The sequence below is a fragment of the Peromyscus californicus genome, unplaced genomic scaffold (genome assembly GCF_007827085.1).
Source record: "Peromyscus californicus insignis strain IS unplaced genomic scaffold, ASM782708v3 Scaffold_19__1_contigs__length_69161282, whole genome shotgun sequence".
Taxonomy (NCBI): domain Eukaryota; kingdom Metazoa; phylum Chordata; class Mammalia; order Rodentia; family Cricetidae; genus Peromyscus; species Peromyscus californicus.
The window spans coordinates 11,988,157-12,006,666 of record NW_026294491.1 but is presented as its reverse complement, the minus strand read 5'-3'; the positions used below and the strand labels follow the sequence as shown (position 1 = coordinate 12,006,666).

The following is an 18,510-nucleotide window of genomic DNA, read 5'->3' as shown; positions in this document are numbered from 1 at the left end:
CACATCAGAGTAGGAGCACAGGTTCCAAGACACGTCCTAAGAGCAACACATTGGAAAGAGATCAAGATCAGATGGTAGGACGACTGCTGATAAGACCCTAGAAACAGAAATGCATGGAAAAACAAGATCATCAAAACAAGGACATCTTAGAGAGGGAAAGCCATGTAGTCTCTACACCGCTTCACTGCAGCTGGCATTTTATTGTCAGAATCTCACAATAGGCTAAGGAGACGGCTCAGCTGCTAACGTGCTTGCTCCAAAAGCATGAGGACCTGAGTTTGGCCTCAACATTACCTATGCACAAAGCTGGTTGGGATTGCATGCGCCTGTCATCCCAGGGCCAAAGAGGTAGAGACAGAATTTCAGGGACTTGCACAACTAGCCAGTTCACAAGCCAGCTCCTTGGCAAGTTTAGTGGGAAACCTTGTCTCAAAAGTGGGGGTGGAGAGGGCTGGAGACCCGGCTCAGTGGTTAAGAGCACTTGCATGCCATGGCAGGTGTGTAGAGGTAAAAGGACAATGTAAAGTTGGTTCCCTTTGATATTTTCGTGGTCAGGAGGACAAGACTAAGGTTTTCGAATGTTGAATGGCAAGCACCTTTACCCACTGAACTATTTCACCAATCATGCTCTTCGTTTTAAGGAACGTTGTAGGAATGATGTCCTTTTGAAATTATATAACTGCATAACTGTGAAATCCATCTAAAATGAAAACCATAAGTGTCGTGAAGAGTGGTGACTGCAGCTGATGTCCCCATTCGGGTGCTGCCCAGTGTGCGAGCAGCAGGTATGGGGAGCCAAAGATGCCTTGAGTGCATGTAGAAAGAGCAAGTGAAGTCCTGAGTAAATAGGCGTTGTTGGCACGGGGCACAGCCATGTCAAGGACCCGTGCTTCCGACCCATGGGAATCTTATCCTGATACCCATAGGTAAGTGTGGTTACCTCTCCCCATCAAAGAACCTTCTCTTTACAGCAAATGGAGACCATCACAGAAAACCTCAACTGGACTCAATGCAGAGACTGACAGATCATGGGAGCCCAGCCCCAACGGGGCTACATCACAGCTCCTGCGTCGATGGCTTAAGGAACCTGGTGGAAGAAGCGGGGAAGGATTATGGGAGCCAAAATACCAGGAAGTCTGCTGTGAAACAGTCTCTCCTACAATGGCTACATAAACAAGACTGGAACAATAGAAGTATCAATGAACATGTGAACACGAAAGCGGGGAGAGTTCACAGGCTCTCAGTCCGAGACGAAGAACTACAGGCAGCCGTTGACTACTGGGGAAGGAGTATTAGCTTCTCCCAGGGATGAGATCCAGTATTGGCTGGCCAGTGCAGAGTGGTCAGCCTGGAAACCGTTCCACACAAACAACAGAAACAGACTCAGCAGGCTGCATATGTAACAGATTATCCAAGAAGAAGAGGCTATCCACTTGAGAGAGTGAGGTCATAGGAGAGGTTTGAGGGAGGATGGCTGGAGAGAGGAAATGGAGGAGGGCAGCGACATAATTCTATTTTAATGGAAAACATTTTTTTTTCTTAAAAGAAAGCAAGCCGAGCAAGCCATGGGAAGCAAGCCAGGAAACAGTGTTCCTCCGTGAACTCTGCTTCAGTTCCTGCCTCCAGGTTCCTACCTGAGTTCCTACCTTGACTTCCTGCCTTGACTTCCCTTAATGCTGGACTGTAATGTTGAAGTGTCAGCCAAATAAACCCTTTGCCCTGCCCCCCAATTTGATTTTGATCATGCTGTTTATCCCAACAACAAAGAGGCAAACTAAGACAGGAGTCCAAGGCTACCCCGATCTACATAGCAAGCTCAAGGCTAGCCTGAGCTATACAGTGAGACTCTGTGTTAAAAAAAGCAAGGTCAAGGAAGTAATGCAAAGGTACACTGCTCGCCTGGCATGCTCAGAGCCCCCAAAGTCAATCCCTAGCACTGCAAGAAACAAAAATGAATAGCACAACAGCAGGTTCGCAGGTTCACAGGTTCGAGTCCCACCGCGGCTGCCCTGTGCTGTGATCCCGAGCTAGCCCCAGATTCTCTTCCATTGTATGGGAAGAGATGCTTATGCAATTTCTGTTACGGTGAAAATACGTTAGGTGTTGCGTGTCAAAAGAATATTTCCCAGGCTTTAAAATGCCATAGACTGTTAGCCTGTCTGTTAACTAATATGTTCGTTGACCCATCCACATAACTCGTTGACAGCTGACCTAGTTGGATCCTTATAGCCTTGAAAATCAAATGTAAGAACCTGGAAGGGTTACTAAGTTTTGATAGAGTAGAGGAGGAAAAAGCGTGCTTTTAGGATCAAAGGAGGCCAGGGTGCTGGGATGTATCTCAACAAGTCAAGGGCAGGTAATGCCAAGGATGAGCATGAAAGGCTTGGTCAAGGGGCCAGAGGCTTGGAGGGCCTGGGAACCTGCCTGGTCTATTGCTCCCTCTCTAGAGGAGAGATGGCAAACCTATCTCTGCTCTTGAAGGCTATGGAATAGTCCCACAACATCATGATACGAAGGATTTTGTTCTCTCTCCTCTCTCTCTCTCTGCTTCCCCCCCCCATGTGTATGGGAGTGTGGGTGTATGTGTGTGATAACCCTAGCCCTAGCCCTACACACAGCAGGCGACGTGGCCCTCCCCAGGGAAGAGAGTATACCAACTGGTGGTCCAGTGCCAACAGTCCTGAAAACACAGATACAAGTAACACTATATGGACTCAACAGGTTACGTTTGGGAATATTTATGTATAGACAAACACATGTATGCAGACAATAGTAACTGATAAACAAAGAGGTCATGACTTTGGAGGAGAGTGGGGAGGGGTCTGTGGGAGGGTTTGGAGGGAGGAAAGGAAAGGGAGAGATGTAATTAAAATACATCCTCAAAAATAAACAAAAAAGAAAAAGGAAATCAAAGGAGAATGCCATTAATGAAAAGACAAAGCAATGACCCCATCTGCAGAAATGGGAACTCATCATACCCTTGTGGGATAATGAATGAGGGAACAGGATGCTCACTTAGAAGCTACTGTCGAGGCCTGATTAGCGTGTGCCGGAAAACTCACATCTTTAAGCCCCGAGCCTCGGTGTGATGATATTTCAAGATAGTGCCTTTGAAGAGGTAAAGAAAGTAAATAAGGTTCTAAGGTCGGATCTAACTACATGTACCCTTAGAAGGAGGTAGAGACACAGGGGACATATGTGCACAGAGAAGTGGCCACGTGAACACACAGTAAAAAACAGCCATGGCACACAAAAAAGAAACCTCAGTTGCCTCATTACAAAAGGACATCTCGTTCAAATCTGTCATCTATGTGTATATTTAAACCTGAATCATCCAGCAAGGTGGGTACAGTCTCTAAGACAGACCCTCAATGATCGCTGCCTCTTGGTAGTCACACTCCCATCCAGGGATTGATCTAGTGACTTTCTTTGAATAAAAAGCACAGATGGTTCCTTGATTTATAACGATAAACTCATTGCAAGTTGGGAATAGCATGGAGCTGAAATGCATTGAAAACACCCATCCTATTGAATGTCATAGCTCAGAACAATTGTATTGGCCTACAGAGCAGAGAAATAATCCAACACAAAATGCATTTTATGATAAAAAAAATGTTCAATAGCTCATGTAATACAATGGGTGTGTGTATGTGTTCTCAATGCCGCCACGAAGATGAACATTCTCACACCTGTAGCTGGGGAGTATCTGGAGAGCAGCAGAGGTAGGGAGTACCCCTGAGGTGAGGCAGGCAAAGGCCCAGGGCTTCTATCCTGGTCATTCAACTGTTTCCCTCACCCTAAGAAAGTTCTAGAGCAGTCCTACATGGAGGCCTGTCTCAGGGGACCAAGACCTACAAAGCACCACTTCGGTGAACTTGACATTGGATTCCCTGCAACCACAGTTAACCTTTAGGCCGAGAGCTCAGCTATGACCCCATGAGACACTCTCAGCCAGAGGCAGCCAGTTCCTGTACCTGATCCTGAACCACAGAAACAGCTGGATAATACATGTTTGCTGTCTGAGGCCACAAATATTACAGTAATTTGTTGTGCGGTAATAGACAGTGACACCCAATGGAGGGTAACACGTGGCAGAGCAATAAACCTCCAATCCACAAGACCCAGCTCAAATGGTTAATGACTTTTCCGTGACTTCTTGCCTAGAGCAACCTTTGCCTGTCTAAATGTGACAGAGCTGTTCTCGTTGGTCATTTTGCACACTGGTGCCATCTCTTCCTTCCTCTCTTCTGTTTGTCCCTTCAGTCATCGGAGGGTCATTCAGTCATTAAATTCCTTTTGGCCCTGTGTTTGGACAGAGCAGGTGTTTGGACAAATAGAGGAAGAAACTGGTTTTGAGAGGTGAGAATTGTGCCAGACATGGGCTCTTCGCTCGTGTTTGGAAGCTCGCTTGCTGATGAAGGCTTGAGGAACAAAATGGAAGCGGATGTTCAGTTTGGGAAGAACTGGGTTTTGTCTGTATCAAAATGAGGCTTCCGTGGCAAACACCAGCAGCCATTCCTCCTTGGAACTGGTTTCTGGTGATTTCACCCCCCTTGTGGGCAGTCTAGCCTTGTTGGCAATCGTGACCGGCGACAGACAGAGCAGCCCTTGGACACTTGGGGGTCACTTGAGAGGGAAGGAAGCCAATTATTTTCTCAGGCCCCCTGGTCTCACGGTTAATCTTTCTGGGCCTCTGCAGTGGGCCTGGCTGAAGCCCGTTTCCTACACGTAGCCCCACTTATTAAAACACAAATCACACAGACCAAGTGTAAAGGGAAGAGGAAGGAAGGGCTGAAGAACAGAGTCACTGAGAGTTCAGGCTAAGAATAGAGAGGAACTCTGAGAGCTTCTTGGCTGTGGGACGTCCTGCGGGGACTTGGCAAGAGGCCAGGGCAGCTTTGTTTTTTCTAGGCTTTTACAAAGAAAGAGCTGGCCTGGGAGGCAGGAGACTAGGTACCAGGCTGGGCTCTGACAGGCCTCTCTCTGTGACCTTGGGTATGTCCTTCTTTCTAGGCCTCACTTCCTTGATTGTAAAATGAAGGGGTTGGACTAGGCTCCACGATTTTTAAAACCATTTATTTATTTTTATTTTATGGGTGTGGGTGTTCTGCCTGCCTGCTTATATTCACTATGTGCATGCAGTGCCTCTGGAGGCCAGAAGAGGGCATCAGATGCCCTGGAACTTGGGTTACAGAAAATCCTAAGCTGCCACGTGAGTGCTGGGAACCCAATTTGTGTCCCCTGGAAGAACAGCCAAGGCTCTTAACTGCTGAGCTATCTCTCCAGTCCCTAGACAAGACTTTTAACCAATCCGGAGAAGAAACAGAGGAACACAGAATGAATGCTGCCTGGGCCAGGGTGGAGCACCCTGCCTTCTCACCCAACTATTTCTCTTAAAAGCCAGCTTCCTTTGACTTTGACTGCCTCGTGTATAACATAAGCCGTGTGCTTGTTCCTCTGATCCTTCAATCAACCATAAGCCTGGCTTGATGCTAGAGACACCATGGTGAGTCAGGAAGCTGTGTTCATGCAGCGTCCAGTTGGTTGGACCTGGAAGGGAGAAAGAGAAGACAAGCTGTAGTCAGTCATTAGGTGAAGATGTAGTTGATGCCAGGCTAGGTACAATGAGGGGAGAATTACATGTCCTCAGTGAAGGAGGAATTGCCATAGTCTCCATCAATTTCCAAGTCTATGATCAATCTTAGGAGGCAGAGAGAAACACATCTGAATCCAGTTTCTCTCATCGACCTTCCCTCGAATGGCACATCTAAACCAAGCACCCACCAGCCCATTGGCGATGTACTACGTGGGTCAAGCATTTCCCCTAGAGCTTATGCTAGTGTGCAAAGGGACTCATCATTTGTCATGGCAATAAAACATTTTATACTGGGTGGGGCAAGGGGGTGTACACATTTAATCCCAGCATGCAGGAGGCAGAGGCAGGTGGAGCTCTGTGAGTTCAAGGCTGCCTGGTCTATTTAGGGAGTTCCAAGACATCCAGGGATACATAGTGAAACCCTGTCTCAAAAAAAAAAAAAAAAAAAAATACCATTCTGTGATTGCAACTTTTGTGTTCCAAAAGCCCATGTTTATAAGTTAAGAACTATATGAGTGCTGGGAACCCAACCTGGGTCTATTCAACAATGGTAACACCCTAATTTTGGACCTTGTAATGTGTAACTATGAATTCATCCTATACATGATAGGTTCATGTGTATGCATAAGTTCATACATAGAAATTTGGGTTTAGAGGGGCAACCAAAGAGATTTTCTTAGAAATAGACACTGAGAATGTCTCTGAAAGTTTACGGCATGGCTTTAGATAGATAAACATGAGCAAGGACATCAGGATGCAAAGTCCCATTCTCTACTACTAGACCCAGCAGGTCCTTGGGACTTGTAGGAGATAGCTCAAACCAGAGGTGACTAAGTCCAGGCTGCAGGGAGCAATGCGAGCCCCACTTACCGTCAGGGAACAAAACTTTTCTTGATGACTGGCTCTGAATCCCTTGGATTGAGAGGCCTGCTTAATAATATGCTTTCTGAATTCAGACATCCACCTTGCTCCCAAGAGCTGGTTTTGTAACTTACAAAATGGGGGCAGCCGGGCGGTGGTGGCGCACGCCTTTAATCCCAGCACTCGGGAGGCAGAGCCAGGTGAATCTCTGTGAGTTCGAGGCCAGCCTGGACTACCAAGTGAGTTCCAGGAAAGGCGCAAAGCTACACTGAGAAACCCTGTCTCGAAAAACCAAAAAAACAAACAAACAAACAAACAAACAAACAAACAAAATGGGGGCATTAGATGATCCCAGACATCCCACTGAATGCCCGCAAGTATGGCCAAAAGTTGATGCTCTGTAAGAATTTATGTTTTGCCGGGTGGCGGTGGTGCACACCTTTAGTCCCAGCGCTCGGGAGGCAGAGGCAGGCAGATCTCTGTGAGTTCGAGGCCAGCCTGGTCTACAAAGCGAGTTCCAGGAAAGGCGCAAAGCTACACAGAAAAACCCTGTCTCAAAAAAAAAAAAAAGAATTTGTTTTATAATAAACTTGATGTTGACTACTATGAAGTATGAGCAGTGAGACCTTAGGCATGCTCATTTTCTAGACATTTCTAAACCTGCTATGTTCTTTTAAAAAAATATTTACAAAAAAACTAATGTCAGTACATAATTTTTAGAAGTAAAGCACTTCATAATACCACATAATAATTGCTTACAGAGTGTATGAAAAAGTTTTGACTACTGAAGACATGTTTGTACGATATCATGACTTTAATTAATGCCACTCAAACTTACATTTTGAAAGGGTAAAATAGATAGTTTTGTTATATCTAAACTATCATAATGTTAAAAACTAATGTAATATACTAAAAAGCATTGAAGTTTACACTTTCGATGCATCAGTCATGTGGTGCATGAACATATCTTTTGTTGTGTTGTTTTGTATTTCTGTTTGTTTTTTATTTGTTTGGTTTGATTTTTTGATGTGACATCTGGTTATATAGCCTAAACCCCCCCTCCCCAAATTCATGATGCTCCTGTCTTTGCTCAAGATTTATGATAGAAGGTATTGCCACCCCACTCAGCCATGAAACATATTGTAATTTTAATATATTCCCACCCCAACTGAGAACTTCTGGCCTCCTCTAAAGACACCTATTTTTTCTTGCCTTCTGAAAATAGTCTGGATAGAGCAAATACCTCTTAAAATCTATAATATATTTTTATTTTAATGCAAATAGAAAGAAGTGCTATGCTGTTCTTTGCTCTTTTTTCTTACTTAATAGTATGCCTCTTAGATGGTATGTTAACAGCATGTTTACATTTACATCTTTTTTCTCACCCTATCTAGAATCCACCTAAGAACCTAGGGACTTCTTTGATGAGTCCCCATATTGATGAACAAGCTGATTGCTTCAAGTCTTTTACCAGAAGTAGTAAACATCCACTCACTTACAATCTTATGCATAAGCATGAACTTTCATGGATGGGATGAATTCATAGTTACATGGTGCAAGGTCCAAAGTTAGGTTATATCAGGTGTTACAACTGTTGAATGGATTTCCATAGAATCTATACCTACCAGAATTTATACTCCTACCAGAAGTTTATTCAATCATTGTTTAATTCAACCAATATTTGAGTCATACATAATTCTAGGCCTTGGTGGACACAATGTTTAAACAACAAAGACCTTTCCTACTGGAACCTTTGTCTTGTGGGCGAGAGAGCAGAGAGAAAAGTAATATATGTAGCTTACTAAGAGGCACCAAATTCTAGGACCAAAATAAAGCAGAGAAAGCGCACAATAAGTGCTTAGCACAGAGCCTGACCATCGGAGATGGATCTCCAAGACCTTCATGATAAAAGATGAGAACAAGTCCAGCCGGCTGTCCTGGCACCTCCGTCTGAGCACTGTGGAGCAAGCACCCCTCCCTCCTCCAATAAGTAAATAAATGATGAGGAAAAAACAACCTGAAACACGGTCCTGCTAGGTTCTCTGGGTTGGTGTTGAACTCTGGGCTCATGTGGTCCTCTGCTTAAGCCTCTGAATAGCAGGGATTACAAATGTACCTCACCATGACAGATAAGGTCAAGGTCTAACTGGGTAGTTAGGGTATGAAAGATCTAAGTTTCTACCTTCTCATCTGTGAAGTCAGACAATAATAGCACACACACCAGAGACTGTTGAAAGAATCCAGAGAGATTATGTAATTTGTTATAAACAACCTTATAGTGGACAGCACCGTGGCCCAGGGAAGGACAGTTTGGCCACAAGGGAGCAAGAGCCTGGGGAAATCAGCAACTGCAGAGCAACCAGAACCCAGGCCCCTGAGCCTGCACGCCATGCACTCGTGAAGACTCCAAGGAACTCAAAAGCACTAAGCTCTCACAAGCACAAGAAGGCAGAGAAGAGGGGGAAACTTCTAGAAGCAGGCTGCCTGACTCAGGCCTATGGCCGAGCCTGCTGGAGCTTGCTCACAAGATGTCCACTTCCAGGATGGTGCTCTCAGCCAAAGGCAACAAGCTTGCTGGCTGCCCTGGCCCATCTGCTCCGATGAGACTCTCCCAAAGCCTGGACTCCCATTGGGTTCAGTCCAAAGAATCTCTTGGAGGGAAGATAAGCAGCTCTTGAGTCGCAGCTGTAGAAATACACAGGCCCAGAGGAGCACATGCATCTGTTTGCCTGGGCGAGACTCTCAAGTGGGCCGAGGGTATGGCGGACATTGCCCCTCAACTTCCTGTGTGTCCTTGTCTCACCCGGTGACACCTCCTCTTTTGTCCACAGTGAGATCCCTACTTCTCTCTTCTTCTGCTCCCCAGAGCCCTGTCCTTGCCTGGGTTCTAACCCTCCTTCAATGAGAGACCCCCTTCCTTTTACTCTTTGTACTTAACTCCAATGTTTTTATTACCAAGAAGTGGTAAATAAAAAGAGAAATATCTTAGCCCTGAGTTGAATGTTATGTAATACACACATGAACCAAAATATCACCTGGTGCCCCATATATATGTACTATTCTATTGTGTCAATTAAATTTAAAATACAATATATACGCACATACATAAACACAATAAATGTTCTTATAAAGAAAATTTTCTTATAAAACAAAAAATGGGTGTGTTATAATAGTGTCTGATCTAAGAAAAGTGATTCAAAACAATTTTTTTGTTTTGTTTTGTTTTGAGACAGGGTCTCACTGGCTATGTAGACCAAACCATCCTTGAATTCACAGAGATCTGCCTGCCTCTGCCTTCCAAGTCCTGGGATTAAAGACGTGTGCCACCATGCCCAGCTTGTGATTCAAACTGGAGAACTCGCCCTCAGAAGAACAAAAGATGTTAAAGCTATGTCTAATATTTGTATTTTTCCTGTTCCCATTTCTGTTTCAACTTTGGGCAGCTACATTAACAGATGAACCTTTTGCTGGTATCAGCCTCTCCCGAACTTTAAAACCCAAGTTATATATAATCTTTCCAGGAGGCACTCATATCCTTTTCTGTTTTTATTTGAGACAAGATCTCTTGTTCTTTAGCCCAGACTGTCCTGAAATTTGACTCCTCCTGACTCAACCAACCAAGATCTGTGACCACAACACCTCTAGAATCCGTGTCCATTAACCTTATCCCTACTGACTGGAGCCTAGGGCACCCACAGGTGAGATCAGGGACTTGAGACTAATCTGTGACAATGACTGACTGCATCATTGCCCCTGTTGGAAAAACAGTATGAAGTCTAAATTTTTCTTCTTCAATTGATTGTTAGGCTGACAACAGACTCGAGTCTTAGTGCATCACAGGCATGGCAACATAAAAAGTAATAGGTAGATGAATAAACAAACAAATAAAGCAAGCAAGCAAACAAGCAGTTGGAGACGCTCAGCATCTTAGTTGGGGGGAAAAAGGTAATCTAACAGAACACCATTTTGTCACACCTCCAGTCAGCACTGCTTTCGAGAGGACCAATATTATGAACATAGATGCAAAAAAAAATCATAACAGGGCTGGAGAGATAGCTCAGAGGTTAAGAACACTGGCTGTTCTTCCAGAGATCCTGAGTTCAATTCCCAGCACCCATATGGTGGCTCACAACCATCTGTAATGAGATCTGGCTCCCTCTTTTGGCCTGCAAGGATACATGCAAACAGAACACTGTATACATAATAAATAAATAAATATTTTAAAAAATCATAACATATTTGCAAACAGAATTTAAGAGCACATCAAAAATATTATCCACCATGATCAAGTTGGTTTCATCATCCCAGAGATGTAGGGATGGTTCAACATATGTAAATCAATATATGTAATGCTTCACATAAATAGACTAAAAGACAAAAAACACAAGATCATCTCATGAGATGCAGAAAAGGTCTTTGACAAAATCCAGACCCCTCCATGATAAAAGTATTGGTGAAACAAGGGATACAAGAGACATACCTCAACATCATAAAGGCAATCTACAGCAAGCCCACTGCAAGAATCAACCTAAATGGAGAGAAACTCAAAGTATTTTTACCAAAATCAAGAATAAGACAAGGTTGTCCACTCTCTCCATACCTATCCAATATAGTAGGTGAAGTCTTAGCTAGAGCCATAAGACAACTGAAGATCAAATTATATTTGATTATACAAACAGGAAGGGAAGAAGTCAAAAGTATCTTTATCTGTAGATCATATGATTTTAAACACAAAAGATCCTAAAAATAAAATCAACCAAGAATCTCCCATACTTCAGCAAAGTAACAGGATACAAAATTAACAGACAAAAGTCAGTAGCCTTCCTATATACAAATGGCAAACATACTGAGGAAAAGATTAGGGAAACAATACCTTTCAAAATAGCCTCAAAAAAAAAATCTTTGTATAACTCTAATCAAGCAGGTGAGAAACTTGTATAATAAAAACTCTAAGACATCTAAGAAAGAAATTGAAGATGGAAGGATCTCCCATGCTCATGAGTTAGTAGGATTAACTTTGTGGAAGGACCACAAACAAAAAGCAATCTGCAGATTGATACGATCCTCATCAAAATTCCAGTGTAATTCCTCACCAAAATGGCAAACAAAACATTTTCATTCATATGGAAACACACACAACCAGCCTGGCTAAAACAATACTGAATAACAATAATAACCCATTGGAGGTATCGCTAACCCAGATTTCAAGTTACAGTAATAAAAACAGCATGGGAATGTCATAAAAACAAGTAGGTTAATCAACGGAATCTAATTGAAGACCATCGTAAGCTCATACACCAATGGACACCTGATTTTGACACGGAAGCCACCATACACACTGTCATTTAATGGACTGACTCTGACCATCCTGACTGGGGTAAGATGCCCTCTCAAAGCAGTTGTGATTTGTGTTTCCCTAAGGGCTAAAGATGTTGAGCATTTGTTTTTCACATGAATGTTTCATCCTTTGAGAACCCTCCGCTTACCTCTGCGCCCCATTTTCCAGTTGGGTTCTTTGTTTTCTTGCTGCTCAGGGTTTTTGTTTACGTATTTTAGATACTAACCCTTTCTCAGATGTAGAACTGGTAAAGACCTTCTCCCATTGTATTACGGAAGCTTTCCTGCTTTTTGAGGTCCCGTTTATTAATTGTCGGTCTTAGCGCCTGCGCTATCAATGTTCTGTTCGGAAAGTCATTTCCTGCGCCAGTGAGGGAGCATTGGCCGATACAGGATGAACTCAGTGGTATTTTTGTGGACTTACTGTTTCACTTTGCTTTGTTTGGGCTTTTTCCCCCCCTCTTTTAATTTGGTCTTATCAATTGTTTGCTTGTTTGCTTAGTTTTTTTTAATTTTTGTGGGTATTTTTTTTGTTTCTTGTTTTGTTCTTTGTTTTTTAAGAGAGAGAAAGAACATAAAGTTGAGTGACTAGGGAGGTGGAGAGCATTTGGAGGAATTTGGGGAAGGGAAAATCACAATAAAATATATTAACTTTTTTCAATAATAAAAGAAATTTCACGGGTAGGGGTTGTGGGCCTGGGAGGAGTTAGGGAGGGTGTGAATATGATTAAAATAAATTCTGTAAAATCCTCAATGAATTAGCTGGGTAGTGGCGGTGCATGCCTTTAATCTCAGCACTCAGGAGACAGAGGTAGGTGGATCTCTGAGTTTGAGGCCCACTTGTGTTAATCCCACTGATCGAGAATAAGACCACTACCACAATTTAAAGCCAAATTTGAAGCAAGTTTTAATTAAATATTGGCCAGGTAGATGGGTTCTGGCCAGGTCCATACCCAGGTTCCCAGGAAATGGCCCAGAATCAAGTATGGCAAGGGCTTAAGAAGAAAACCCATAATTCATCGCATTTCCCATCAGGTCCAGTCAGGATAGGCAAATATCCTGACATACCTCCTGCCTACATACCTCCTGCCCACGTGTGATCAAGCACATCTGGTACAGATGGGTCAAACAAACTTGTTTAGGGGAGTGAAAACATATGGCTTGTTATCTCCCATAAACAATAGCCTCCAACATTTCAGGAACTATCTGTCCTTGGGCAAAGGGCTTGCAAATCAGAGACATTTTTGTTTCATGGATCTCTAAGGCATAGTAATTAAAACTTAAAATGTTACTTTGGCTGTCATGCATGGTCTACAGAGCGAGTTCCAGGACAGCCAGGGGGTACACAGAGAAACCCTGTCTAAAGAAAAAAAAATTCTCAATGAATTAATAAAAATATTACTTAAAAAACCAAGCACACAAGAAAAACTGTATCTGAAGAATATTTGGCTTATTCTAGACTTGAACTTAACACAATTGCCCAAGATACTCGCCCTACAGTGCCTAACCTTTACTTCCTAGTAAATGCCTTGTCTGGGGTTGCTGAGATGGCTCAGTGGGGAAAGGGTGCTTGCTGACAAATCAGATGACCTGTGTTCGATCCCCAGAACCTACATAAAGGTAGAAGGAGAGAACTCACTCCACAGAGTTATGTTCTGACCCTCCACATGCAGGCAGTGGTATAGGTGCCCCCTGCTCCCATAAAAAAATAAATAAATAAATAAAATTAAAGGTTTTAAAAAGGCTTGACTCCAAAATTCAAATAGTTGGCACTGTGCTTGATGAAAAAGGTGCCTTCTTTGACACGCCACTTAAAAATGAACCTAAATTACTCTAAATTTTTTCCTTCATTTTTTGTGTGTACGGGTGTTTTGCTTGCATGTGTGTCTCTGTGCATTACTTGTGTGCAGTATCTGCAGAGGCCAGAGAGGATGTCTGATCCCCTGGGAGTGGAGTCACAGGGGTGGTGAGCCGCCTTATGGGTGCTGGGGAAATAGAGCTCAAGCTAAGGTCCTCTGGAAGAGTAGCCAGTGCTCTTGACACTGCGCTGTCCCGGCCCCCCAACAATTAGTTCAAATGAACAGACCTTTCACTCCTCAAAGTAAAATTTAAAAAACTCACCTTCCGCTACTTCTGGAAAATTCTTCTCTGGGTATTTAGAAACTTGCCCACCATTTTTTGAGACATATTGGCTAACGGTTTTTAAATGTTACGACTGAAACAGGAAACTCTACTAGAACATGCAGATCACTTGTGTAGAAAAAAAACCATGATGGAGAGACCGAAAAAGAAAGGGGGGCCTATTAAGGACTTTCCACAGTACAGCCTGGTCCAGGGAGCGCTCCCAATGACACCATGAAAGAAAATACTGGTTCCTCTGTGTACAAAGCATGAGGAGAGGGTCACATGACTGAGCATGGACAATTAAATTAACCATAAGCTAGTACCACAGAGCTGTAGCCCTGGAAATTCATACCTCACCCAGAGTCAAACATTGGCCAGTCGGGACTGCCTTCGTTTGCATGGTGGGAATTACATGGGGGAAGGGAGATTCACACTGAAAAGATGACTGCTCTTAAATTAAACCCACCACAGCCCACTCTCTACATGCGGGCCACTTTTCTGTCATTGCCCTTATTGCTATGTACTCGGTAAACTTACTTTATTCTATTGAACTTGGGTGAATTCTTTTACCACCTGTGACTCTGACCCACCGCAACGTGCTAATTACCAGTTTGACTTAAGCATTTCCCCTGGGAAATACCATCCAAACTTTTAAACCCCTCACTGAATATAGATCTAAAATATTAAATCCCCTAAAGCACGCATTTGTAAGGGACAAGCGGCTGACCTGGGGTTTCAATCACAGCAAGGCGAGCCTAGAAGCTCACTGAAAACAGGCAATCCCAGTGTCCAAGAGCCTAAGACCCACCAGTAGCTAGTTAGGACTGCTGTGAATACGGGTGCATAATTACAGACTTGAAACAAAGGCTCTAATTAGGAACAGATCTGGAGTGCCCAATCTGGATCACGGAACATCAAACCGCTTTTAAAGCTCTTAAAGATCAGTGAATGTCCACTCTTGCCCTGTAAAACCCATTTAGATGGTGTCTGCATTAACAAGAGGGAACTGCTGGAGTTCCTGGCAGTGACTAGGAGAGCTCCTCTCACCCAGAGTTTATGATTCAGTATAATTAGATCACACAAACAGTCAATGGCCCTCCCGGATGAATGTCCTGCCATTGGCAGCCAGTTATGAGTTGCTAAGAGGAGCTGAAGGTACTGTATTTGAGCAACGAATCACCATATTTGTACAATAGTACGTCTTGAATCCTGATGGAACAAAAAGGCAGATACTGGCTGACTGCTAGGGGGCTAGGTAGACATCAGACCATATAATTTGGCAACCCCCATGTAACTCTTTAAAGAACATTGGATTTAAATCCCCACCGCTCTGACGACTGCCTGCAAGCGCCAAGTCTCTGGTCCCACACCAGAATTATGTACAAGTACCTGATGCCGATTTTTTTCCCCCAGCAAATCGGATCTGACAGACCATCCAGAAATGACTTTCTAGACCTCAGAAGACACAATGCTGGGAATGCAATAGTGACTGTGCAGAGGTCATTGGATCCAACCTTCCGCATGGATACTAGATATATTTGCTCAAGAGACTGGACCAATAGTTCTCACCTAAACTCTGGAGCCTTCAAAAGAGAAATGAGCTAACATTTATATTGATTCAAAATATCATTTCTGATGGTCCATACCATGGAACCATATGAAGAAAGACAGGGCTCCAATCCCTAAATAATAAAGACATGAAAACATTTAGGAGGTATATAAACTCTTGGAGGCTGTCCTCATGCATGAAGAGGTGGCTATGGTGAGTTGATCCTGGCCTCGAACTCACAGAGATCTGCCTGGCTCTGCCTCCCGAGGGCTGGGATTAAAGGTGTGTGTCACCACCGCCTGGCTCTTTGAAACCTTTGGCCGTGGAAATGTAACAGCTCACTGGAACTCTTCCAGTGACAAATGACTACAGTTTCATTTCTCTGGCTCCTTCCAACTTTTTATCTTTCCATAGGCTCGATTCTCTGCCTTCTCTTCCATTTCTCTACTCCCGTTGCCCATCTTCTTCCTGGCCTGACTGCTCCGGAACTCTCAATCTGTTTCTTCAGCTGTCAGGCATCTGGCCAGATGACCGCTCCGGTAGTCGGGACTCTTCAGGGTGTTTGCCGGGATCAATTGGATACAATGTGTCTGCCATGACCAGGAGCCTGCCTCTCTGCTGCCACAAGTCATCTGTGTCTGTTACAGCTCTCTGGTGTCACCAGTTCAGCTCACACCACCGAAAAGAGACAAGAAATGGCCTCTGGAGAGAAGCCTGTCATTCGGTGACACGAGTATCTCCCAGGTGACTCACTGAGATAGCCCAAGCAGGCTAATTATAGCTCAGGAAGGGATGTCCAGGTCAATACGACCATTTGTTTGTTTGGACCAGTCACAGCCTCATCTCTTAGTACCAGTCAGTCACTGAGGCTTGTGTTTTGAACCAATCTGGACCTTGCTTCTTAGTGCCAACCAGAGTCATCAAGACTTGCCTTTGGACCAATCACAGTCTTAGCACCACTCAGAGCATCCCTCTGTTAGATCAAGGGATGTGCTTTGCCTCTGGTCAAAATGGAGATGGTTGCAGGGTCCTCTGAAGTCCATTTAGTACAAAACTAAAGTATTGTGCTTTTCAGGACCTAGACTAATCAGCTGAGATTTTCTTGTCTTTGTGTGTGTGTGTGTGTGTGTGTGTGTGTGTGTGTACAGCTCCATCACTCTCCATCTTATTTCCTTGAAAGAGAATCTTTCTCTTGGAACCTGGAGGTAGGCTGGCTAGGCTGTGTGGGAAATGTAAAAGAGATAATATTGTCTTTTCTATCAAAAAATGGTAAAAATAAGGTAAAGCAAGCACCATTTTAAAAGAAAATGGCTGTGATGGTTATTCTTGGTTGTCAACTTGATTACATCTGGGATTAACTAAAACCCAAAAATGCAATGGCACACCTGTGAGGGACTTTTGCTTAATCTGAAGTGGGATGATCCATTTCCAATCCTGATCTTTTATTTTTATTTTATAATTTATAATTTAATTTAATTTTACATATCAGCCACGGATTCCCCTGTCCTCCCTCCTCCTGCCCCCCCCCAGCCCTCTCCCCAACCCACCCCCCCCCATTCCCATCTCCTCCAGGGCAAGGACTCCCTTGGGGATTCAGCTCAGCCTGGTAGATTCAGTTGACGCAGGTCCAGTCCCCTCCTCCCTTCACCCAGGCTGAGCAAAGTGTCCCTGCATATGCCCCAGGCTCCAAACAGCCAACTCTTGTATTAAGGACAGGTCCTGGTCCCACTGCCTGGGTGCCTCCCAAACAGTTCAAGCTAATCCACTGTCTCACTTATCCAGAGGGCCTGATCCAGTTGGGGGCTCCTCAGCTATTGGTTCACAGTTCATGTGTTTCCACTAATTTGGCTATTTGTCTCTGTGCTTTTTCTAATCATGGTCTCAACAATTCTCGCTCATACAATCCCTCCTCTTTCTCGCTGTCTAATCCTCATTTTTGAGGCAGGAAGACACACCTCTAATCTCAGCCATGCCTTCTGCCAGAAACCTATATAAGGACATAGAAGATGAAAGCTTTTGCTCTTTGCCTGCCTCCTCTCCTCTCGGCTAGCAAGTCCGGCATTAGAACCTACTTCTTCAGGATTCTGGGGAGTACTGAAGCCCAGTTGAGACATTCAGCCTCATGGACTGAACAACTACTAGATTCTTGGACCTTCTGTTCATAGGAAGCCATCATTGGATTAACTGGACCACAGCCTGTAAGTCATTCTAACAAATCTCCTTTCTCTATATATATAAAGAGATTCATTCTATAAGTTCTGTTAATATAGAGAACCCTAACTAACACAATGTCATTTGGCAAGAATCTCTGCTGAGTCAGCATTTTCCTGAACTCAGTACCTGTGCTTAAGTTTGCATTCTATACTCAAGGTTGCATTCTGTTATTCAAGGAAGCATTCTATACCCAAGGTTGCATTCTGTTAGTCAAGGTTGCATTCTGTACTCAAGGTTGCATTCATCATCATCATCATCATCACCATCACCATCACCATCATCACTATTATCATCAGATGGCCTTACGCATTTTGACTGCAGCCCAAAGGAGTAGATGTGCTGCTGTTAAACAGAATGTTGTATTTATATTCCTAATTTTTTTTTCCCCGGAAAACAACTGAAGCGGTAAAGACACGGGAAGACACTGCTGTCACGGATGCCTTGGAGATAAACCCTTTTAGTAATTGGCTTTAAAAGTTCTACATAAATGGGACTACCTCTCGCTGGGGATATAGCTCAGTGGCAATGCATTTGCCTGGCATTCTTGAGGTCCTGGGCTCAGTGGGAATATCCGATGCTTGGGGTATCATTCCCCTTTTCTCTTTCTCATTAGTGCTGGTTTGCTTGCTGCATCTAGAACATTGATGTTCTTGCTAGTCATCTGCCTGGAGATGTTTCTACGGTACTGCACAGAAAGGGCAAAAGAAACAGTTTTCTTAGCCTATGAGAGTCTTCCGTTCCTAAATTCCATTCCTCATACCTCCCCCATCAGCAAGTAGCAGTTAACGGAGGAGATAAAGGTCTGCCCCATCTCATAGAAATGGAGTGG

At 43.8% G+C, this 18,510-nt stretch overlaps 1 long non-coding RNA gene across 2 annotated transcripts in view; it reads right to left on the bottom strand.

The window, feature by feature from the left end:
- Positions 1-5,060: 5,060 nt before the first annotated feature.
- Positions 5,061-18,510, bottom strand: part of LOC128114580 (uncharacterized) — a 31,342-nt gene continuing 17,892 nt past the window's right edge. For both annotated transcript variants that reach the window (XR_008219804.1, XR_008219805.1), the window contains one exon: positions 5,061-5,550. This is a non-coding gene — a long non-coding RNA (uncharacterized LOC128114580). The remainder of the gene's footprint in view (positions 5,551-18,510) is intronic.